General features: G+C 41.2%; 1 long non-coding RNA gene across 1 annotated transcript in view; it reads right to left on the reverse strand.

Annotated features, from left to right (window-relative positions):
- Positions 1 to 13,522: 13,522 nt before the first annotated feature.
- Positions 13,523 to 26,053, reverse strand: part of LOC141984674 (uncharacterized) — a 61,698-nt gene continuing 49,167 nt past the window's right edge. Inside the window, exon 3 of the long non-coding RNA XR_012638778.1 lies at positions 13,523 to 13,674. This is a non-coding gene — a long non-coding RNA (uncharacterized LOC141984674). The remainder of the gene's footprint in view (positions 13,675 to 26,053) is intronic.

Genomic DNA, 26,053 nt, shown 5'->3' on the forward strand with positions numbered 1-26,053 from the left:
CTTCTATAAACAGTCCCCCAAACAACATCACTATGTCCCCACACACCCACCCCAGACATCCTCGCACTTGGGCACCTTTTAGTGCATATTCACCTCCTCAACCCCCTAGTGCCCACCCATCAACCCCAGAAACACGAGCATCTGCTAAATAATATAGTGCCCACCCCGCAGAGCTCTCAGACACCATCTAACATCCAGTTTCCCCATATTCAAATGCTTGGAGTAGTGTGTGTGTGTGATGGAAATCAATGACTCTATCCTCTGTGAGGAACATCATACATGGAGCTGCACAAAACTTGAGCAGCTATTCATTTATTTGTATTATGGTAGACCCAAAGGCCCAATCAGGACTGAGACCTCATTGTTCTAAGTGTGGTCAAACAGTGAGATGCATTCCCTGTCCCAGAGACCTTACCGTCTAATTTAAAGCAACAAAAAGGTGGATGTAAATACATATATTTCACAGCACATGGGGAAAGCAATGCCAATAAGTGGCCCTACTACTCACACTGCAGCAGAGATCTCGTTGCCATGGCTAGGTTATTTTCTGAGTGGGTCAGAAAGCACATAAAATATAGGTCACCTCCTCTGAGAAAAAAGAACGAGGAGTACTTGTGGCACCTTAGAGACTAACAAATTTATTTGAGCATAAGCTTTCATGGGCTATAGCCTACTTCATCAGATGCATGCACTGGAAAATACAGTAGGAAGATATATATATATATATATATATATATATATATATATATATATATATATATATATATATATATATATATAAGAGAACATAAAAAAATGGGGGTTGTCATACCAACTCTAACGAGAGTAATCGATTAAGGTGGGCTATTATCAGCAGGAGAAAAAAAAACTTTTGTAGTGATAATCAGGATGGACCATTTCAAACAGTTGACAAGAAAGTGTGAGTAACAGTAGGGGAAAAATTAGCATGGGGAAATAGTTTTTAATTTGTCTAATGACTCATCCACTCCTAGTCTTTATTCAAGCCTAATTTAATGATGTCCAGTTTGCAAATTAATTCCAGTTCTGCCATTTGCTCACTCTCCTGACTACATGACATAGGCTCAGCTAAGAAGGGACATGTGGTATACTGAAACCTGTACTGAAAGTGTAAGCTGACATTTTAAATGCTCAGATGGGTTTCCTAGTCCTTTAGAGGGCTGTGTGTGAGCTCTGGGCCAAGCAACAGTCAAATTTACAAACAGCCAGTTAAAAAAATGTATAGGTGGGATGAGTTGTGCCGCTCTGTTTTTAGTTCTTGTGTTAAGGTTCTGGATTTTAAGAAATAAAGTATTGTTACACCACAACCTTCCAGAATTTTTTGTGTATTTTACGTTTGTTTGTTTTTAAATCTAATTTCTTTGTGTATATGCCATGAACATAACAGGAGATAGAACCAATACCATATGACTTGTGACCAATCACAGCAAAAAGACTGAGCTTGAAATATGAAAATATGACTACATTTGTCACAAAATTCTCCATTCATCCAAATAACAAGAAATGTTTTATCATGAAATGTCCCAGGAAATTTTCTATTTTTATTAACACTGCTTCAATTTAGCAAATTCAAAAACAGGACATTTTCAACAGTGAGCTTCTGTTTTACTCTCATTTAAATAAAGGCAAGTCCAATATTGAAATTCTTATACATTTAATACACTAGAAGCAACAAAATATTTAGATTTCATATTGGATCTGTAGAGTTACAGTCTACTTATACTTGTGTATTTATAATGTGTTCCTAAAACTTTTTATACAAGCATTAGATAAGCCAAGTAGTTCTTTACAAACTGCACTTCAAGCATTAGCAGAGGATTTTATAATTCCAGACTATCAAGTCTAGAGTGTCTCCTGGAAGATGCCAGGAATAAATAAAATTATTATCATGGATCAGCTTAGTTGAATCTATTGTCTCCTAAATGTTTTATCTTCATTCTTGAAAACCTTTTTGTTCTTTAGAAAATTTTCCTCAGTGTTCCTAGTCTAAGAAAAAAATATACTGAGATATATGTGTTCACATTTTCTTTATTTAAACCATTTTCTGGATGAATCACTGTCACTGACTTTTCAGAGTAGAGAAGCTGGTTCTCCCTCCATACTTTTTTTGGCTTGTTTAAAGGAAAAAAAAATAAAACTGCTGCAGCTAATTTAGAGGAAGACAGACATATAGACCTGGTCTTGCAAATTAATCAATGTGGGCAGACTCCTACATCTGCCTGGAGGGAGCCCCACAGATTTTAATAGGGTTTTGTGCAGGCACTGTGGTCTTCCTGTATGGAACGACTTGCAGATTTAGGGCCTAATTCTTTAAAAAGAATCTAATAAGCACAGTGCTTGCAAACAGCATTAATAGCACTAATGAAGCCATGTCTTTGACAGACTTCTCTGTTAAAAAAAAATATATATATATATATATATATATTCAAAAGATAACCAATTCCATATTGATGTTATATATATATATTCTCTTCCTAATCTCTGCATTTTCATCCATATCAATATGGAATCTGGTTGTCTTTTGAATATGATTTTCATACAGTTGTCTACAGGTCATATAATCTCTCATTCTTCAAAATAGAAGGAAATCACTGACACCAGATGAGGTAAAATATTACCCAGGGGTCTTATGTATTAGCATTGGAAACAGCTGATAATCATATAGTTTTGCAATATAATGTCAAAAGCTGCACTTTGAGTTGAGTTGCAAAATAATTGGTTGCTCACTAAAGCTTTTTGCTCTTAAGGAAAGTTGGCTGGTAATTTTCCACCTAAATTTACAGCTTGTGTGAGACCAATTGTCATGCATTTTCAATATCAAGGTTGTACAACATATATCTTTTGTGTAATGTAAGAAATTGTTATTCACCCATCTAAGACTTTTGGCTGTACATCAAAATTCATGACTATTTTCTATGTGTATACGCATGTCAAAAAACTTTAAATAAATTCCAGAATTTAGGATGCTTATCTGATTTGAACTAAACCTTCAACTGTTTTGAGACTCAGACATCACTAAGCAGAAGCACAATATTAGGAGTCAAATAGCCTGGAATGGGGCAGATTTTCCATACTTTCTCATGACTCTAGTTTTAATCAATGGACCAAATCCTGGGATCCAACATAACTATGCTTAGTACAAGGCCTGGAATGGGGTGCAGAAAAGCAATTTTTCTGCTCCCCTAATCTCAGGGATGACTGCCTAAGAGATGTTCTAAATTATGCCACCTATATTCATCTCCTAGAAGTTGCTTCATCAATTAGAGATCACTGAGGCACAAAGGGATACCACTACATTCCCTTCTACCATCAGCCATGCCCCAGAATTATCCAGGAATACCCTGAACCCATGGGAAGATGCAACTACAATATTTTATGCCCCGACATTTTAATGGAAACTTCAACTGCCTTTTTAGATTAGTTCTGGCAAGAGATGTTAAGAGTAACAAGAAGGATTTCTTCAGGTATGTTAGCAACGAGAAAAAAGTCAAGGAAAGTGTGGGCCCCTTACTGAATGAGGGAGGCAACCTAGTGACAGAGGATGTGGAAAAAGCTAATGTACTCAATGCTTTTTTTGCCTCTGTTTTCACGAACAAGGTCAGCTCCCAGACTACTGCACTGGGCAGCACAGCATGGGGAGGAGGTGACCAGCCCTCTGTGGAGAAAGAAGTGGTTCGGGACCATTTAGAAAAGCTGGACGAGCACAAGTCCATGGGGCCGGATGCGTTGCATCCGAGAGTGCTAAAAGAGTTGGCGGATGTGATTGCAGAGCCATTGGCCATTATCTTTGAAAACTCATGGCGATCCGGGGAAGTCCTAGACGACTGGAAAAAGGCTAATGTAGTCTTTTAAAAAGGGAAGAAGGAGGATCCTGGGAGCTACAGGCCAGTCAGCCTCACCTCAGTCCCTGGAAAAATCATGGAGCAGGTCCTCAAGGAATCAATTCTGAAGCACTTAGAGGAGAGGAAAGTGATCAGGAACAGTCAGCATGGATTCGCCAAGGGGAAGTCATGCCTGACTAATCTAATGCCTTCTATGACGAGATAACTGGCTCTGTGGAAGAGGGGAAAGTGGTGGGCATGTTGTTCCTTGACTTTAGCAAAGCTTTTGACACGGTCTCCTACAGTATTCTTGTCAGCAAGTTAAAGAAGTATGGGCTGGAAGAATGGACGATAAGGTGGATAGAAAGTTGGCTAGATTGTTGGGCTCAACGGGTAGTGATCAATGGCTCCATGTCTAGTTGGCAGCCGGTATCAAGTGGAGTGCCCCAAGGGTCGATCCTGGGGCCGGTTTTGTTCAATATCTTCATAAATGATCTGGAGGATGGTGTGGATTGCACCCTCAGCAAGTTTGCAGATGACACTAAACTGGGAGGAGAGATAGATACGCTGGAGGGTAGGGATAGGATACAGAGGGCCCTAGACAAATTAGAGGATTGGGCCAAAAGAAATCTGATGAGGTTCAACAAGGACAAGTGCAGAGTCCTGCACTTAGGACAGAAGAATCCCATGCACCACTACAGACTAGGGACCGAATGGCTAGGCAGCAGTTCTGCAGAGAAGGACCTAGGTGTTACAGTGGAGGAGAAGCTGGATATGAGTCAACAGTGTGCCCTTGTTGCCAAGAAGGCCAATGGCATTTTGGGATGTGTATGTAGGGGCATTGCCAGCAGATCGAGGGACGTGATCGTTCCCCTCTATTCGACATTGGTGAGGCCTCATCTGGAGTACTGTGTCCAGTTTTGGGCCCCACACTACAAGAAGGATGTGGAAAAATTGGAAAGAGTCCAGCGGAGGGCAACAAAAATGATTAGGGGACTGGAACACATGACTTATGAGGAGAGGCTGAGGGAACTGAGGGATTGTTTAGTCTGAGGAAGAGAAGAATGAGGGGGGATTTGATAGCTGCTTTCAACTACCTGAAAGGGGGCTCCAAAGAGGATGGATCTAGACTGTTCTCAGTGGTAGCTGATGACAGATCAAGGAGTAATGGTCTCAAGTTGTAGTGAGGGAGGTTTAGGTTGGATATTAGGAAAAACTTTTTCATGAGGAGGGTGGTGAAACACTGGAATGCGTTACCTAGGGAGGTAGTGGAATCTCCTTCCTTAGATATTTTTAAGGTCAGGCTTGACAAAGCCCTGGCTGGGATGATTTAGTTGGGGATTGGTCCTGCTTTGAGCAGGGGGTTGGACTAGATGACCTCCTGAGGTCCCTTCCAACCCTGATATTCTATGATTCTATGATTCTTCATCCCTTTATGCCATTGGCCCAAAAGAGCAGGGAGCTAGGATCTGACCCTGTATGATGCACAATACCCTACTCGACAAATCAAAAGTGAAAGACCCAAACACAGAACAGCAATTGTTGCCCGAGAACTCTCAAGGTACAACATCAACATCATTGCTCTAAGCTAAACAAGATGTGCAGATGAAAGCCACTTGAGTGAAGAGGGCAGCGGTTACACTTTCTTCTAGAAAGTAAAACCAGCAAGTGACAGGTGAATACACAGTATTAGCTTTGGAATCAAGAATCTTCTAATCAACCGCATGACCGAGCTACCCATTAGTATTAACAAGCACCTTACGACCCTCCGCATCCAACTGGTTAATAAGTCATTTGCCACTATCATCAGTGCATATGCACCAACACCTGACGCTGAAGAAGAACAGAAATAATCCTTGTACACTGACCTTGATAAAATTTTGTCATCCATTCCAAAAACAGATATGACAATCTTCTCAGGGGACTTTAACTCAACAGTTGGTTGAGATTCTAAAGTATGGAGTAGCACCACTGGGAAGGAAGGAGTGGGCAAGACCAATTCCAATGGCATCCTTCTACTCAGCAAATGTGCAAAGCATGACCTTGTGATCACAAACACAATCTTCAGAGAAAGCAACAAGTACAATACAAATTGGCAACACCCTTGCTCAAAACAGTGGCATCTCCTAGACTATGTCATTGTAAGAACACAGGATCTAAGAGATGTCCAAATTTCCCATGTCATGAGAGGAGCTGACGATTGCTGGACTGACCACCGCCTGATGAGGTCAGTCATGTCCATCAGGATTGCACTGAAACATAGAAAGCAATCCAAATCACACAGATGGCAATACAACAGCCAAAGACTTCAATCCTTAGTGCACCAAGAGAACTTCCAACCACTCCTCAGTGAAAAACCGACCATATGCACACCTGAAAATGACAACACAAGTGTTGAAGAAGACTGGGAAGCCCTAAAAGAGACCATCCATGAGGCCTGAGAGGAATCCATTGCTTTGCTACCTGCCGCCATCAAGACTGGTTTGACAACAACAACATTGAGACTACAGCCAGTGGTGAGCTGGAGCCGGTTCGCACTGGTTCGCTAGAACCGGTTGTTAAATTTAGAAGCCCTTTTAGAACCAGTTGTTCCGCAAGAGACAACCTGTTCTAAAAGGGCTTCTAAATTTAACCGGCCAAAAGTGGTGCCTTAGGCACCAACTCCATGGGTGCTCCAGCCCTGGAGCACCCAAGGGGAAAATTTGGTGGGTGAAGAGCACCCACCAGCAGCTCCCTGCCCCAACCCCGGCCCCAGCTCACCTCTACTCCGCCTCCTCCCCTGAACGCACCACCCCGCTCTGCTTCTCCGCCCCCCCAGCTTCCCACGAATCAGGCCGCGGCTTCCAGGTCAGACCCAGGGAGGCGGAGGTGAGCTGGGGCGGGGGAGGGCGTGAGGAGGGCTGCCCGTGCCGCAGCAGGTAACTCGGGCCGCGGGGGGTGCAGCGGAACCGCTCCCCAGCTCACCTCCACCACCCTCGGCCTGAGCAGGAAGCTGCTGCCTACTTCTCAGCCCTCTTCGGCTTCCCGCACGAACAGCTGATTCACTGGAAGCCGGGGGATGGGGTAGAGAAGCAGAGCAGGGCGGTGCATTCAGGGGAGGAGGCGGAGTAGAGGTGAGGTGAGCTGGGGCCGGGCGCGGGGCCGCTCCAGCCCTGGAGCACCCAGGGAGTCGGCGCCTAAGGCGTCATCGAATCATAGAATATCAGGGTTGGAAGGGACCTCACGAGGTCATCTAGTCCCACCCCCTGCTCAAAGCAGGACCAATCCCCAACTGAATCATCCCAGCCAGGACTTTGTCAAACCTGACCTTAAAAACTTCTAAGGAAGGAGATTCCACCACTTCCCTAGGTAACACATTCCAGTGTTTCACCACCCTCCTAGTGAAAAAGTTTTTCCTAATATCCAACCTAAACCTCCCTCACTACAACTTGAGACCATTACTCCTCGTTCTGTCATCTGCTACCACTGAGAACAGTCTAGATCCATCCTCTTTGGAACCCCCTTTCAGGTAGTTGAAAGCAGCTATCAAATCCCCCCTCATTCTTCTCTTCCGCAGACTAAACAAACCCAGTTCCCTCAGCCTCTCCTCATAAGTCATGTGTTCCAGTCCCCTAATCATTTTTGTTGCCCTCCACTGGACATTTTCCAATTTTTGCACATCCTTCTTGTAGTGTGGGGCCCAAAACTGGACACAGTACTCCAGATGAGGCCTCACCAATGTTGAATAGAGGGGAATGATCACGTCCCTTAATCAGCTGGCAATGCCCCTACTTATACATCCCAAAATGCCATTGGCCTTCTTGGCAACAAGGGCACAGTGTTGACTTATATCCAGCTTCTCATCCACTGTAACCCCTAAGTCCTTTTCTGCAGAACTGCTGCCTAGCCATTCGGTCCCTAGTCTGTAGCGGTGCGTGGGATTCTTCCATCCTTAGTGCAGGACTCTGCACTTGTCCTTGATGTGCACTTTTGATGTGATCAGTGGGGGAGCAGCTGTTCCCCTTGCTCCCCCCCAGCTACTCTCCCCCATCCCTAGTAGCCAAAGGGACCTGCTGGATGCTTTCTGGGAGCTGCCCCAGGTAAGCATCTCCGGGACTCCCCACCTCACCCCCTGGCAGGTGCCTCTGGCTCTTAGGGGTGGGGTGGGCACCCACTACGGTGGCCCACGAGACCCTCCTGCCAGGCTCTGGGGGCAGTCAGGTGACAGGGGAGGGGGGTGGATGGGGCAAGGGTCCTGGGGGGGGGCATCAAGGAACACGGGGGGGGGGTTAGATGGGGCAGGAGTCCCGGGGAGTGGGGGTGGGCAACGACCCCCTCATGGGGTGAGGAGGGAACCCACTGTTAAGATTTTGTCAGTTGATCACTGATTACAGCCCTTGTGGACCAGAAGAAAAAAGCTTTCTGTGACTGGCAAAATCAACCAAAAGCAGAGCTCTTTCCATCAGCTCAAAGCTGAAGTTCAAAGGAGAATATCAGAAAACAGAAACAAATTGTGGGAGGTCAAAGCAAAAGAAATCCAAACATTCTCTGACAGACATGATATGCGGAGCTTTTTTTGTGAGACAAAGACCCTGTATGGACCAAGCTTATGTGGCCTCATACTGCTGAGATCCGAAGATGGTAGTACCATTCTTAAAGATAACGAATCCATCAAAAAGCTTTGAAGGAACACTACCAAAAGTTTCTAAATTGAGAATTGACTGTGACTGATGACACCATCAACTCCATCCTTCATTACCCAATCTGGGAAACTGTTGCCAACCCACCAACAGCTGAGGAGGTCTGCAAATCAATTAAACAAATGAAGAACAATAAAGCACCAGGTCCTGATGGCATACCAGCTGACGTACTGAAAGTCGGGGAGAAAAACTGACTAACAAGCTTCATTTGCTTCTCCTCAAAATCTGGCGCACCGAAGAAATCCCTGCTATCTTACATAATGCTAACATAATCACCATTTTCAAAAAGGGAGACAGGGCTGACTGTGGCAACTATCAAGGCATTGCTCTACTCTCCGTCACTGAGAAGTTTCTTACTAGAATCTTATTGATCCGGCTCCTCCCTCTTGCAGAGGAAGTACTTCCAGAGTCCCAGTGTGTCTTCAGATCATCATGAGGCACCACCAACATGATTTTTGCAGCCAGGCAGATCCAGGAAAAGAGTCAACAACAACACCAGGAGCTGTATATGTCCTTTATTGATCTGACCAAAGCCTTCGACTCTGTCAACCATGAGGCTCTGTGGAAAATAATGTAAAGTTTGGCTGCCCAGGCAAGTTTATTACCACTGTAAGACTCCTCCACAACCAGATGACTGCCTCCATCCTGGGAAGTGGCTCTAACTCTTAGCCCTTTGTCATCTGAACTGGCATAAAACAAGGCTGTGTACTGGCACTCAAACTTTTCTCCATTTTCTTAGCAGCTACGAAAACATTAACCCAAGACCGTCTACCACAGGGCATTGGTATCCAATAATGGACTGATGGCAACCTTTTCAACCTTTCTCATCTCCATGCCAGATCTAAAAAAATATTGGCAGCAATAATTGAACTCCAGTACACAGATGATTGTTCTGTAATTGCACACTGAAAGGAGCCCTTAATTGCCCTTAATTGCTCTGATGCTTACAAAATCCTAGGGCTAACTCTGAACATCGTCAAAACAAAAGTTCTCCCCCAGCCAGTTCCCGGTCAATCATCAGACCCAGCAAGGAAGATCTACATTGACAAAGAAGAACTGGAAAACGTAGAATACTTTGCTATCTTGGCAGCCATCTCTCACAGAGGGCAGACATAGATGTTGAGATTCAGCACAGAATCTGCTGCACCAGCCTTGCCTTTGGCAGACTGTCTCTCCGGGTATTCAACAATCACAACATAAAGCAGTGGTAATCCAAACTCTCCTCAACATTCCTGTGAGACTTGGGTGACCTATAGAAAACACCTGAAAAACCTGGAATGCAATGACCAGCATTTTCTTTCGAAGATCCTCAACATAAAGTGTAAGGATCATCTCTCTAATGTCAGTGTCCTCACAAAGGCCATCATCTTCAGTGCTGAGGCCCTGATTATCCACTACCAAGTGAGGTGGAGTGGGTACTGTGTGCGCATGCCTGATATATGCTTACAAAAACAACTGCTGTATGCCCAGCTACCAAAGGAGAAAGGAAATGGGGAGGCCAAGAGAAACACTTTAAAGACACCCTCAAGATAAACGTCAAGAGATATGGCATTGACACCACACTCTGGGATACAGCAGCCCAGGATAGGGATAACTGGCAAAGACTTGTCAGAGAGGGAACGTCCGCTTTTGAGGAAAATTGTCTTGCCCTGGTAACAGAAAACCACCAGAAAAGAAAGGAAACTGTTATGCAGCAATTGTGGCCCAATCCTGTCTTCCAACACCACCTGCAACGTCTGCCAATGAGCCTGTGGCTCAATGATCGGTCTCCTCAGTCACCAAAGGACCCATGAAAAACAAAACCCGTGAAAGAAATCATCCTCAACACCGAGAGATCGCCGATGATGATGATGATGATGAGTCAAAGAAGAATTACTATGCCTTTATAGAAAACAGCATTTAATGGTTGGTTGCTCTCTTCCTAGATGAAAGCATGTGTGTCTATATTTTAGATGTAATTGTAGCTATACATTGAGCAGATAGTACATCCTCTCTCTAACTTTGAAAGATACACAATATAATATTACGTAGGTAGGTAGGTAGGTAGGTAGGTAGGTAGGTAGATAGATAGATAGATAGATAGATAGATAGATAGATAGATAGATAGATAGATAGATAGATAGATAGATAGATAGATAGAATACAAAGTGTTATTGTTGCTGTGTTGATCCCAATCATCACAAAACCAGTGATATACCTGAGATGCATAAATGATATTTTCATCCTCTGGGGGGATGACCTAATCTTTCTCATAGATTTCCAACAACTTCAACAACCACCATCAACCCATTAAACTTTCTCTAGTACATTCCCACACTTGCATCCTCTTCCTGGATACTGCAATGAGCTTCAACAATGGAACCATACAGACATCTATATACAGGAAACCTGCAGAACACCACAACTACTTTTACATATCCAGTAACCACCCCAAACACACCAAGAAATCAGTTATCTACAGTCCGGCACTCAGATTACACAGAATATGCTCTGAGGAGAAACCCTGGTGTATAAACCTTAACACACTTAAAAGCTACTTCACCAAATTAAGACACTCCCCCAGAGAGGTTGATCGCATCATGGAATGGGCCACCCAAATACCCCAAGAGAACTTTTTTCAATGTGGCAATAAACACTCCTCCAAACACACACCTCTAATTGTCACCTTCCTCCCCAAACTGGAACCCATACTGTATATCATTAAACAATTACAACCCATAATTGATGGGGACCACATCCTGAACGAAATCTTTCCTGAACCCCCTCTTTTGGCCTTCAAACAACCTCTCTGCCTCTCCAAGCTCATCATCAGAAACAAGTTCCCCACAGACCAGGACAAACCAACTTGAAGTGACATCAGACCCTGCCAGAACAATAGATGCGAAACCTGTAGACATATCTTCACTGCTACAATGATCAATACACTCCACAACACATCTTTCAAGACCCATGCTTCGTACAAATACCCATGTGGTTTACCTCATTCAGTGCACTGAATGCCCCAGTCACAACTATGTGGGTGAAACCAGACAATCACTATGCTTTCAAATGAACTCACATAGAAAAATGATAAAAGACAAAAGCAGCATATCACCTGTGGGTGAACACTTTTCAAAGAACAATCACTCTATATCTGACCTCTCAGTTCTTGTTCTCAAAGGAAATCTGTACAACACTTTGAAAGATTTCAGAGTAACAGCCGTGTTAGTCTGTATTCGTAAAAAGAAAAAAGAAAAGGAGTACTTGTGGCACCTTAGAGACTAACCAGTTTATTTGAGCATGAGCTTTCGTGAGCTACAGCTCACTTCATCGGATGCATATGCATCCGATGAAGTGAGCTGTAGCTCACGAAAGCTCATGCTCAAATAAACTGGTTAGTCTCTAAGGTGCCACAAGTACTCCTTTTCTTTTTACTTTGAAAGATGAGTCTCGGAACTTAAATTCATAACTTTGCTAGACACTAAAAAACATGGACTGAATAGAAACACTGGCTTATTACAACAATGTATAACCCAGTAACCACTGCTCCACGTCCCCAGTTTCCTTTTTTCCCTCTCCCTTCCTTTTTCATCTATTACTGGAAGGGTAATAACTGGCCATTTCACCTTGAATGGTCCCTTGAAATATGTGTTAAATACTTATGCTAAACAATCTGTTCTGCTTTGTATTTAGCTGTGACACTCTGAGTATGTTTTGCAGACCTGAAGAACTCTGTGTAAACATGAAAGCTTTTTTGTCTCATCAACAGAAGTTGGTCCAGTGAAAAATATTACCTCACCCACCTTGATTCTAGTATACAAAGAAGTCAGGCAAGTTTGTTAGTGTAAGAGCAATAGGATGTAAATTTATAACCCAACTTTTATACCATAGATTTATAAAACTTCTTGGAAATTGCCATTTTAAATTTCTGGACTGTGCCTATCTTTAGCATAAGGAATTTAGGATATACTTCTTGTCCATAGGAGTCATATGTAATACAAAAATATTGCATTCCACTGTTCACAATTCAAAATGTAGTTATGTTTCAGTAAACCATGTCAGCTATCTCAGAGATTTAATCAGCAAATGCTATGCCAAACAGATGCATAACAGATTTTCAGGAAATTTAGATTTCATTCTTCTTTGGCCTTTCATATTTATCATAAACACTCCACTGCAAAAACCTTAATGCATTTTCTCAATACTATTTCTAATACAGTTTCATATTAGTAACAAGAAATAAACTTTTCAAAAATGGATTAAAACAATTCAATTTCTGTCTTGTGTTTTCAATAAGCAGAAATGTTTAAAAGTTACTGAAGTCAAATTGAGTTTCAAATAGTATGTTACCCTCTCCCCGCGTAATTAAAATTAAAGACTTACATTAACATTGATCTCACATTTTGAGCCAGTCCATCCTGTTTCACAGGAGCATTGATAACCAGCAACAAAGTCTATACATCTGAAACACAAAATACAATTGTAAAGATCATCATTCATAGTTCTAACTACAGCACCAACCATAACATTTTATTGTAGCCACATATTTACTAATCATGTGGGGATCTGCTCCAACTCCTACTGAATCAATAGGATTTTTTCTATTAACCTTAATGGGCTTTGGATGAGGTATATTATGCAGGCTGAAGGGATTTTTAAAGGGCAGACATGCTGCTAATAAAAGAAAGACTTTTCGTTTTAACCTGTTGGTATGTTACAATTGAAGAGTTGCTTTTAAGTGTATTAAAGTCTAATTAATCCACATTTATTGAAAATCGCTTATGCTAATGAACACAAATGGAAGAAGAACTGAGATAATATACCAGTATATTATATTATCTTAAACAGGCAACATTTGTCATCCTTAACTGTGCTTGTACTCCTACTTTATGGAAAGAACATAATTAAAAGTATCTTTATCAACCTTCCCTTGTCAGTAAATCTTAAATATTGCAAGTTAAGTACATTTTCTTGGAGATAATAATAGTAAAATAAAAATAGGCACCTTCCATGAAGACAAGGCTCTGGCAAACATTCGTTAACATCTGTCTCACAGTTTATTCCAATAAAGCCTCTCTTACAGTGACATTTATAGAAGTTTATATCATCAATGCAACTTCCATCATTGAGACAGGGTGCTGATATACATTCGTCTACATTTACTTCACATCTGTTGCCTGAGTAAAAACAGAACAGTGATGACTTTAACTTTCAACTGTAAACAACAACAACACTCCAAACCCAATCAAAATAATTAAGGTTTACTTGTTTATATTAGACATTCCAAATGTTATATTGTACATTTTCCAATGTTGTTCATGTACTACCTTATTGTATTCACATGTAGATTATTCCAATATGATATTCTTTATTGACGTGCAAGAAGAAGAAGTAGATTACAATATACTCCACAGGTAGCATCTGTAGTTTTGTTATGGCATAAAGTGACTTGGCTAGAAGGATAAATTGCAGACAGAGTGAATATGTTTAGAGGCACTGGGATGATCATGAGGACAATTTTATGGTTTATTGGGAAGAAGAATTGAATGTACCTGTTTGTATTTTTGGTGTCACTGGGCTGAATGGTAAAAGCAGTAGGTGCTGCAGGTTAACACAGGTGTGCTTGTGATATGAGGAGATCGAGGGATTAGTTGAGGAGAGTAAAAGAACTGTAATTGTAATATGAGATGTGGGTGATATGAGATCCCAATGTGAGTTATCAAAGCAAAGAGGTGCATATGTACCTTGAAGTTCCAGCTTGCATCATTTCAATACAGAATTGTGTAAGTTGTGTAAGTAGCAGGGCTCACACACCAGCAGGGGTCAAGGATCTACCAAATCCCAGATAACGTGTGGAGAAGGGAAAGGGTCTTAGACCACCCCAGAAGGGCAAGCCCCCCTTAGACCGTAGATCACATGAGCAGGAGCAGGAATGCGGGAGTTACATTCCCATAGATCCTGGCACACACACAGGAGAGGAATGTGGGGCTGATAGGAGCCCCTGTACCAAGCATTTTGAATGGTGCTGCTCCCACCAGGAGAACTAAAGTCATTGATTAATAACACTGTAATCTGATATTCCCCAAAGGACTAGGGGATGGCATGCACTCTGTTGGTGTAACTCTCGAGCATCTGAGACCAGGATGTGACGATCTCAGCCTTGGTTTGATCTCTATTGTGAGCAAAAAAATGTTGCCAGAACATGTGAACTTTAAAAATAGTTGTTTTTCTGTGGGGGCTCTATCTCATAAACCCCTTGTTCAAATGTCATAGAATCATAGAATATCAGGGTTAGAAGGGACCACAGGAGGTTATCTAATTCAACCCCTGCTCAAAGCAGGACCAAGCCCCATTTTTTTCCCCCGGATCCCTAAATGGCCCCCTCAAGGATTGAACTCACAACCCTGGGTTTAGCAGACCAATGTTCAAACCACTGAGCTGTCCCTCCCTCTGCCAGATGCTGGGCGGGGGGGTGGGGGTGGGAAAGAAGCCAGAAGAGTACCAGAAGTCATCTACTACAGGACAGGTCCAACAAAGAAAATAACAGAACGCCACTAGCCATCACCTTCAGCCCCCAACTAAAACCTCTCCAGTGCATCATCAACAATCTACAACCTATCCTGAAAAATGATCCCTCACTCTCACAGATCTTGGGAGACAGACCAGTCCTCGCTTACAGACAGCCCCACAACCTGAAGCAAATAATCTCCAGCAACCACACAACACAACAACAAAATCACTAACCCAGGAACCTATCCTTGCAACAAAGCCTGATGCCAACTCTGTCCACATATTTATTCAAAAAGTGACACCATCATAGGACCTAATCACATTAGCCATGCCATCAGGCGCTTGTTCACCTGCACATCTGGGGGGAGGGATAGTTCAGTGGTTTGAGCATTGGCCTGCTACACCTAGGGTTGTGAGTTCAATCCTTGAGGGGGCCATTTAGGGATCTGGGGCAAAAATTGGGGATTGGTCCTGCTTTGAGCAGGGGGCTGGACTAGATGATCTCCTGAGGTCCCTTCCAATCCTGATATTCTATGATTCTGTGATCTACCAATGTGATATGTGCCAGCAATGCCCTTCTGCCATGTACACTGGCCAAACCAGACAGTCTCTATGCAAAAGAATAAATGGACACAAATCTGACATCAAGAATCATAACTTCAAAAACCAGTAGGAGAACACTTTAACTTCTTTGGCCACTCCGTAAAAGACTTAAGGGTGGCAATTTTGTGACAGAAAAATTTCAAAAACAGACTCCAACGAGAAACCGCTGAGCTTGAATTAATATGCAAACTAGATACCATTAACTTGGGTTTGAATAGAGACTGGGAGTGGCTGGGTCATTACACATATTGAATCTATTTCCCCATGTTAAGTATCCTCACACCTTCTTGTCAACTGTCTAAATGGGCCATCTTGATTATCACTACAAAAGTTTTTTTCTCCTGCTGATAATAGCTCATCTTAATTAATTAGCCTCTTACAGTTTGTATGGCGACTTCCACCTTTTCTGTATGTGTGTGTGTGTGTGTGTATATATATATATCTTCTTACTATACGTTCCATTCTATGCATCCGATGAAGTGGGCTGTAGTCCACAAAAGCTTATGCTCTAATAAATTTGTTAGTCTCTAAGGTGCCACAAGTACTCCTGTTCTTTTTGCGGATACAGACTAACATGGCTGCTACTCTGAAACTTTTCTTTTTGCAGTTTTCTTGCAAATAAATCCTACTCATCTTCTAACAACTATCTCAACATACTTAATGAAATATTGATTAATTCAGCACCAGAATATACCTGGAGGTAGACAGTATTATCCCCATTTTACAGAATGTGGAAAATGAGGTGCAGAAAGAATTAGTAACTTACAAAAGGGACATAGAGGAAGACCACACCAGAAGTAAAAACCAAGACCTCTTGATTCTCAGTTTTGCGCTTTAGCCATAAGAACATTGTTCTCTTCTATGATGATGCCTCCACCCAAGTATCTCAATCAGATTATTGGATTTAAAATATTAATGACTGGCATATGTGCACAGGTGCTTGTGGATGAGAAGTTTCTAAATTAAAATCTTGTTTCCCATTGCAACACATACAAAATATTTGGGGCTGTGTGAAATGTTGGAACTGCCAGCAGAGAGGCCAAAGTACTTGTGCCAAGCACATTTGTGATTCCATGCAATCAGAGAATGGAAACAATACCCTGTGATTTATCTATTCAGATGATCCTATCTTCACTCTGCTCACTTTGCGTGTATGTGTCAGCTCTCTCCCCTAGGCTTTGTCTGTCTATGTACATTGCACCACCTTTAGGACAGGGATTCTCTTCCTCTATATTTGCAAAGCACCTAGCACATTTTGGATGCTGCTCAACATAACTAATAAATGATTGATATCTTCACCAGAAATAATATTAATAATCACAACTAAATAACATAGCTTGAAGACTGATGAATTGAACACTCACAAATAACTACACATGATCAACCCAGAGTTTAAAATATCCACATGATTAGAAATACTGAATAATTACTAATAATGGATACATTTGAGGATATTATTCTCTCAGCTTTCTGATTCAGACATAGGACATGGTCAATGCCTGAAGGAGCTTGCTATATAGTAAACAACATACTGTAAATGCTAAGCTGGACTTATGTAGGCTTATGTAAATGTGTTTGTATATATAAAAATCATACATAAAAGCTTCCACATCCAGGGCTGTAGGTGCCTTTGGCACATATTGCAAATTCAAACACTGATGCAAAGAAGAGTAAAATTAATTTCCCAAAGCCAGGAAAGAAATCAAGAATACAAAATCTCAGCCCTCAAGCCTGAAGCTTCAGCACACAAATCCCAGCACTCGATGCAATCCTGTCCTTCCTCCCTCAAACCTGGGAAAAACATAAGTTTTACAGTGTGACCTGAAGCTCACCAGATTTAAGATATTTCAGATCAAGGGGGAGGGGGGAAAAGTCCAAGTACAGGTCCAGTAACTGCCCACCTTGTATACAAGAAAGTACCAATTCAAGTGCAGCACTAATTGCAGCTGTGTCAATATCACGTAGCAAAAGAGGCAGTCTGCCAACTAGGTATGTCCCATGCTATTTAGGGCTTTATAGGTCAAAAAAGCATTAACTGCATTTTGAAACCAACAGCCATGGAAATCCTGGAACATTGGTGTCATCATCATAGATTGTTTCTCCAAAACCTCATGCAAGACCTGGTGTTGTCACATATGACATAGAATCATAGAATCATAGGACTAGAAGGGACATTGAGAGGTCTTCTAGTCCAGTTTCCTCCACTCAAGGCAGGACTAGACCATCCCTGGCAGGTATTTGTCCAACCTGCTCTACAATGACAGAGATTCCACAACCTCCTTAGGAAATTTATTCCACTGCTTAATCTCCCTGAGAGTTAGAAAGTTTTTCCTAATGTCCAACCTAAACTGCCCTTGCTGAAATTTAAGCTCATTGCTTCTTGTCGTACCCTCAGAGGTTAAAGAGATCAATTTTTCTCCCTCCACCTTACAATAACCTTTTATGTACTTGAAAACTGTTATCACTTGTCTCCACACGAAACAAACCCAATTTATCTCAATCTTCCCTCATAGGTCATGTTTTCTAGACCTTTAATCATTTCTGCTGCTCTTCTCTGTACATTCTCCAATTTGTCCACATCTTTCATACATTCATAGATATTAAGGTCAGAAGGGACCGTTATGATCACCTAGTCTGACCTCCTGCACAATGCAGGCCACAGAATCTCACCCACCCACTCCTGCGATAAACCTCTCACCTATGTCTGAGCTATTGAAGTCCTCAAATCGTGGTTTAAAGACTTCAAGGAGCAGAGAATCCTCCAGCAAATGACCCATGCCCCATGCTACAGAGGAAGGCGAAAAACCTCCAGGGCCTCTTCCAATCTGCCCGGGAGGAAAATTACTTCCTGACCCCAAATATGGTGATCAGCTGAACCCTGAGCATATGGGTAAGATTCACCAGCCAGATACCCAGGAAAGAATTCTCTGTAGTAACTCAGATCCCACACCATCTAACATCCCATCACAGGCCATTCCTGCAATATGGCACCAGAATTGGACACAATATTCCATTTGAGGCTTAATAAGTGTGGAGTAGAGTGGAACAATTACTCTGTGTCTTCCTTACAACACTCCTGCTAATACATCCCAGAATGCTGTTTGCTTTTTTTGCAACAGTGTTACACTGTTGATTCATATTTAGTTTGTGATATATTGTGACCCCCATATCCCTATCTTCATACTGCTTCCTAGGCAGTCATTTCTCATTTTGTATGTGCGCAACTGATTGTTCCTTCCTATGTGAAGTACTTTGCATTTGTCCTTACTGAATTTCATCCTATTTATCTCAGACCATTTCTCCAATTTGTCCAGACCATTTTGAATTTTAATCCTATCATCCAAAGCACGTGCAACTCCTGCTGGCTTGGTATTGTCTGCAAACTTTATAAGCGTACTCTCAATGCCATTATCTAAATCATTGATGAAGATACTGAACAGAAGCAGACCCAGAACTAATCCCTATGTTACCCCATTCCATATGCCCTTCCAGCCTGACTGTGAACCACTGATAACTACTCTCTGGGAACAGTTTTCCAACCACTTATACATCCACCTTATAATAGCTTTATTTAGGTTTGATTTCCCTAATTTGTTTATGAGAAGGTCATGTGGGAGAGTATCAAAAGCCTTACCAAAGTCAAGATATACCACATCTACCACTTCCCCCCATCCACAAGGCTTGTTACTTTAGGATGTCTAATAGTTCCTCCAAAGTACAGGATGTTGACTGGGGGCATTGTATCAGGCAATATGTTGAAGGGTTTGCCTAAGCTCTCCACATTCACATTTGGAGTCATGCATCAGCTTCCAGTTGTTCATATTGTCACTGCAGCTCAATTTAGAATATATCAGTATTTTTGTTTGAGGTCAGTGCCTGGAAGTAATTGTCTTGAAGAAACTGGGTTCTCCCAAATCATCAGCATTCCCTGAAACTTTTTACCTTGTAGCCTTCCACAGCGGTGTTTTGGGGTGAGAAATGTTCAGAGGCAAAGCTCTTTCTGGACCTCTGCCTCTTGATGGTGAAATGTGTCCATGCATAGAATCATAGAATCATAGAATATCAGGGTTGGAAGGGACCTCAGGAGGTCATCTAGTCCAACCCCCTGCTCAAAGCAGGACCAATCCCCAATTAAATCATCCCAGCCAGGGCTTTGTCAAGCCTGACCTTAAAAACTTCTAAGGAAGGAGATTCTACCACCTCCCTAGGTAACGCATTCCAGTGTTTCACCACCCTCCTAGTGAAAAAGTTTTTCCTAATATCCAACCTAAACCTCCCCCACTGCAACTTGAGACCATTACTCCTTGTCCTGTCATCTTCTACCACTGAGAATAGTCTAGAACCATCCTCTTTGGAACCACCTCTCAGGTAGTTGAAAGCAGCTATCAAATCCCCCCTCATTCTTCTCTTCTGCAGACTAAACAATCCCAGTTCCCTCAGCCTCTCCTCATAAGTCATGTGTTCCAGACCCCTAATCATTTTTGTTGCCCTTCGCTGGACTCTCTCCAATTTATCCACATCCTTCTTGTAGTGTGGGGCCCAAAACTGGACACAGTACTCCAGATGAGGCCTCACCAATGTCGAATAGAGGGGAACGATCACGTCCCTCGATCTGCTCGCTATGCCCCTACTTATACATCCCAAAATGCCATTGGCCTTCTTGGCAACAAGGGCACACTGCTGACTCATATCCAGCTTCTCGTCCACTGTAACCCCTAGGTCCTTTTCCGCAGAACTGCTGCCTTGCCATTCGGTCCCTAGTCTGTAGCTGTGCATTGGGTTCTTCCGTCCTAAGTGCAGGACCCTGCACTTATCCTTATTGAACCTCATCAGGTTTCTTTTGGCCCAATCCTCCAATTTGTCTAGGTCCCTCTGTATCCTATCTCTGCCCTCCAATGTATCTACCACTCCTCCCAGTTTAGTATCATCCGCAAATTTACTAAGAGTGCAATCCACACCATCCTCCAGATCATTTATGAAGATATTGAACAAAACCGGCCCCAGGACCGACCCCTGGGGCACTCCACTTGACACCGGCTGCCAACTAGACATGGAGCCATTGCAGTGGATGTCTTGTCTCTCCTTTTTTACTGAAGGCATCTTGCCTCACTGATGATGGTACAATCTCCCTAAGGCAGTATAGCAACAGTGTGGGAATTGGTTTCAAAGTCCCTTGATAATTCTAAAGGATTGATTGAGTTCAATATCAATTTTAATAGCCAGCAAGTTTAAAGCAAACAAAAGGAAGTATTTCTTCACACAACACACTGTCAACCTGTGGAACTCTTTGCCACAGGATGTTCTAAATGCCAAGATATAACAGGGTTAAAAAAGAACTAGATAAATACATATTGGCATTGGCTACTGTTGGAAGACAGGATACTGGACTATATGGACCTTTGGTCAGACCCAGTATGGACATTCTTATGTTCTTATGTTGTGTGTATGGCTTGAACATGACCATACTCAGGCACAATACTCCACAGTTGGGTAACACAGGGAGAAACTGTTTGCTCTAAAGGTTTTGGGGTCAGCTCCCCATTTTGAGTTGGCCAGTTGCTGGAGTACACAGTTACTGGAGTTCACGTTCTTTTTTCAGCTTCTTGATGTGCTTTTTGAATGTCAGTGTTCAACCTACCATGACCCAAAGGTACACTGGATGTTCATACTGCTCAAGTACTGTACCCTCCCACGATATCTGGAGTTTTCATTTGAAAGGTGCACACTTTTGTCTTGCTAGGATTGGCATTCAGGAACCATGTATAATAGTATTTTCTAAGTATGATCAGGGAGCCGGCTAGAGCTCAATGGTCACAACTAATTTCAGTTGGGTGGCAATACAAAGGTAATCTGCATAAATGAATCTTTGCATGTTGGGGAATTCTGATTGGTTATTTGTGTAGATATTAAACAGCCAGGGTGCTAACACTGAAGCTTGGGATAATCCAATCTGTTGAGTATGCCACTGATTTTCCTGACCATCGATCTCAACAAAGAAACATTGGTTCTGGAGCAGGGAAGAGATGACCTGGACCATCTTGCTCTTTCTCAGAATTCTTGCCAGTTTCAGGAGAAGTGCATGCTGATTTACAGTGTCATAAGCAGCCAACAGACCAACAAATACAGCCTCTGTAATTTTACATGTTTCAAAGGCATCTTTCATGCATTGAGATAGGTCTTCAATTTGGCCATAGTATAAACATCCTGGATGGAAATAATCTTGGTAATCAATTGGCTACCCTTCCACTACTGGTGCTATTATACCCATTATTGTTTGCTTACATAGCTTGTAGATTGAACAGAGTAAGGATTTTGGGTGGTAACTCTTGGTTGTCATGTTCCCATTGAAAAGCTCTGAGTAAATTTAATTTAAGGTGTATCCCCATGTAGACTCATGGTAATGAAGCCAATTTTTCTTCTAATATTTACTTCCAATCCCTTTTATTATTGTTTTATCATTCTAATCCTGCTGTTGGTAAAAATAATGGTGCTTGTAGAAAACCTATTTTTTGGTATTTGAATACTCAGTGAAGAATAGAACCAAACACTACATTTTCCTGATGTTCTCATCCCTCTGTACTACAAACTCTTCAACTCTGTGGAACTGAGATGTTTTAACTGATGTCATCATGCAAGAATAACTGAAACAATAACATAAATAGATATTTCATGAATACACTGTTAAACCAAAACTGAACAGAGGCACTGTTCTGCTACAGAGTACCTAAGTATCACAGAAACATTTTTCCTTACAAATCAAAAAGAAAATATATACAGTGCTTCAACATGAGGCTTTCATCTGCTGTTATTAAGAGTTGTTTCAAGGGCACTGACAAAGCAGGAGCACTGCACAGTGCTATACCTCAAGCCTGTACTTAGCTTGCATAAACTCCAAAGCCTCTCTCTTAATTCATTCTCTTTCTCATATCAAAATGGTGAAAATGTTTCTATAAGACCAAGTTTCTACTGGAGAGAACTTCAGAAGAAACGTTTTTGACTATCCCAGTACATGTAAATCAAGATTATGTAATTCTAAGCAAGTTTTGGTGAGTATATAATATTGTTCTCCCTTTACATAATTAGATGTAATGTAATTTGCCATGTTTGCATTCCTGATCTCTTCAGCACTGATGATAACCATTAGTACAAGCTCCCTCTTCAAGCCAATAAGCCTGTTCCCGCAAGAACTCTCATTAAAGTTTAAATGAAGTGTCTTAATTACGGGAAGTTTTAATGTACTGAATTGCATTCATGTACCCTTTACTGTTACATGAGGGTCTTGCTAAAATAACAGATATTGTGTTTTGTTTGGTTGGTTTTGCTTTGGGTTGCTTTTTTTCCTAGTCTTAGCTGAGGTAATGGAGTCTTTATGTGTAGGTCTGTGTTCTGAGGGTTTTGATTCAAATCTATTCATTTACTCTTACTAATGAAATATGCACATAAGCACTAATCATTATCATAAGCCAGTCCTGGCCTGCATTATCCTGCTATTTTAATACTCAAATATTTTGGAGAAGAAATGTTTAGTCATGGAAAATTCTCTGGTACTTTTTGTTACCTGAGCAACAAAACATCTGTTAGGAAATATTAAATTTCATTTAATTTATAATTGTATTAATTATTATTTAATTTATAAATACATAACGAAATTCATTTTTGCTTGTTGCCTGAATTTCAGATGTACTAAATACCCAAGGAACCTTCTGGAAATCTGAAAAATTGTCCCTTAGAACTTTAACTATATTCCAACTCACTACTGTGAGACTTGCTCCTAAACCAAGGTATTTTACAGACACATCCAGAGACAACCTGGTGATAGTGGGAGGAAGCACAATTTAAAAGTTCAGCTGCCCCCAGAACAGCTCGAGTCACACCCCTTCCCCAGGCAACCTCCCACCCCCACCTTAGTCTCCCCTCCCAGAAAGCAGCAGTTCGTCCCTGAAGCTCCCAGCTGTTGCTCCTGCCTCTCCCTGCAAGGCACAGCTCACCAGATCCGGCAGCGGCTTCACAGAAATGGGCCCAGCTGCACTATGTCACGAAGCTGGGCTGGCAAACAGTGGCAGAAATCGGGGGTGGGGGGAGGGGGGGCACATGACCCTGTGTGCCCCACTCGTGCATCACCTCTGCACATCTGTGTCAGTTTAAGGGAAATTGTGTGTGTAAGTGTGCAAATTATGTCTTCGGTATTTGAAAATGGCTGTGGTTTTTATTTTATTTTATTAATTAAAATGTTTAGTTTTATCAGACTCAAGTAATCTTAATACCATGCATTCCTGCTTCTATGGTTCATTTCTGCTGCTATCATCTCTCCAGATCACAATCCATCCACTTGATGAAACAGTGTTGACATTGGAGTACCTAGTGCTGCTTTCCTAATTTCTTCTTCGCCTAATAACAACACTTTCAAATTTTAGGTTAACAACCTACTATTTGCTGATTCCAATATTACATGCTGTAATTTCTTTTACCCTCAGCAATCCCTAAGGAGATATTGCTGACTTGCTGAATGGCTGTAAGAAGGCAGATTCAGAAGAACGTTTGAAGGGCAGATTAAGGGTTAAAGTGGTCTCTAAAAACTATTCCACATTCACATCTTTTACATTATTGTATACGCTTTCAAAAAGCAAAAGTTGTAGTTCTTCCTGATGATTAACATCTTGTAATTAAAAAGATTCTTCTATACTTTTCTGATCCACCCTTATGTCTGTTGCATCAATCCACTACTACAAAGATACAGAATTAATTTTTGCTTGAACAGCTCAGTACAAATGCAATGAAAATCCATTATTTTATTGTGGGAAAAGAGATTGTTTGATAAATTTATTATGCCATTAAATAATTACAAAAAATGTATTTTCTGAAGATCAAACCTATTGTGAAAAAGCATATTTCATATCTCTGCTTTCATCATCCTCCAGTTAAACCTAAAATAAAAAAGCTCACAACAATATACTAACACATAAATTTCTATAATGCAGAAATCACTGAAAAGTCTCCATTTAAACTATACTGATTGAGAAATAAATATGTATTCAGAGCCCCCGAATAGGAGAGAAATACTAAGAATATACATAGTGGAAAGGAACATTTTTTCATTTGGTCTGAATGAATTTGACCCACTATATTTAATATCCTCAACTGAGGAGAAAATTCCATTAGCACATTATAAAATAGTATCAATGAATGAATGAAAGAAAACTCTGTTGTAAATCTAATACAACATTTATGGAAAGGAAGGGAAGATATTTATATTTCTTACACTAAACTATAGAATAAAGTTGTTTTTGTTGACTAAGGAAAACAAAACTTCAGTAAAAGATATTTCCTCACCCACTTCATCTCTCTAGGGAAAACAAAATAAAATTGAATGTAGAAATTGAAATGCTAATTCAAGTCCCATATTAAGTCTATTTTAGTAGATATCTGTCTATTCTTATGCTAAGAAGTGTCTCTGTTTTTCTCAGTATTCCATCTTGCTCTCTGTCGTTTCTGAGAATATCCTTCTTTTGCAGAGGAACGAAAACAGAGGCAGAACTTTACTTTCTCTTGGACAACAAACAGGATTAAATATAGGGAGGAATTTAGATGGAAAAGATGAAAAATAGATCCCCAGAATATTTAAGATGAAGAAAAAGAATGTGTCACATCTGTTCTTAAAATCCAAGGTATTGGGTGTTTATATAATGTGGGAAAAAATCAAGTTATTTTTATACATATGGAAGCTTAAACCTTCTAGTACTTAAAACTCATATTGCCAGGGTGCGCCACAGAGGTTTAACAATAATGGTGATTGAAGATTATTTCATGACCAGCAGGCTGCAGATAATGCTGTCACATCATCTAACATATCCTGCAAATGCAATTGCCCCTGTAACTGATTAGGTCCCTTACTTAGGCACTTCTAAGCCTATAGTTACCAAATGAGATTATAACAACCACATTTTGTTTTAGATATTACAGATTTTCAGGAATCTACAGGTGAAATAAAGAGGGTGTCATACAAGTCCTTGAACAGCAGACCTTTCAACGTATCACTGAAGACAGGAACTCCTGGACTGACAGAGCAGAGTATGGTCTAGGCAGCTTGAACTGATTCTTTTCAAATTCTGTCACATCCTTCCCCTTTCTTTGATAACTGCTATTTCATTAGAGAGATTGAATGTTGCTAGAGCAAGTGTCCAAAGAGCCTGCTGTAGCTATCTGCACCTACCTTGATACATCACCTACCCTGAGGGCAGACATTACTTGTTTTGTAATTACTATTAATAGAAAAGGAGGTACGAAGTGCTAAGTGAACTGGACCATATTTTAATTAGTACATAAATAAAAGTCTCTACTGAAAACAAAACAAAACAGAAATAACCCTCCAACCTCCAAAACATTTAATTTGATATTAGGTGTTGCACTTCCCTAGCTAGTTGCCTCTTCAATTCATTGTTTCCT

This window comes from Natator depressus, chromosome 3 (assembly GCF_965152275.1).
Source record: "Natator depressus isolate rNatDep1 chromosome 3, rNatDep2.hap1, whole genome shotgun sequence".
Lineage (NCBI taxonomy): Eukaryota > Metazoa > Chordata > Testudines > Cheloniidae > Natator > Natator depressus.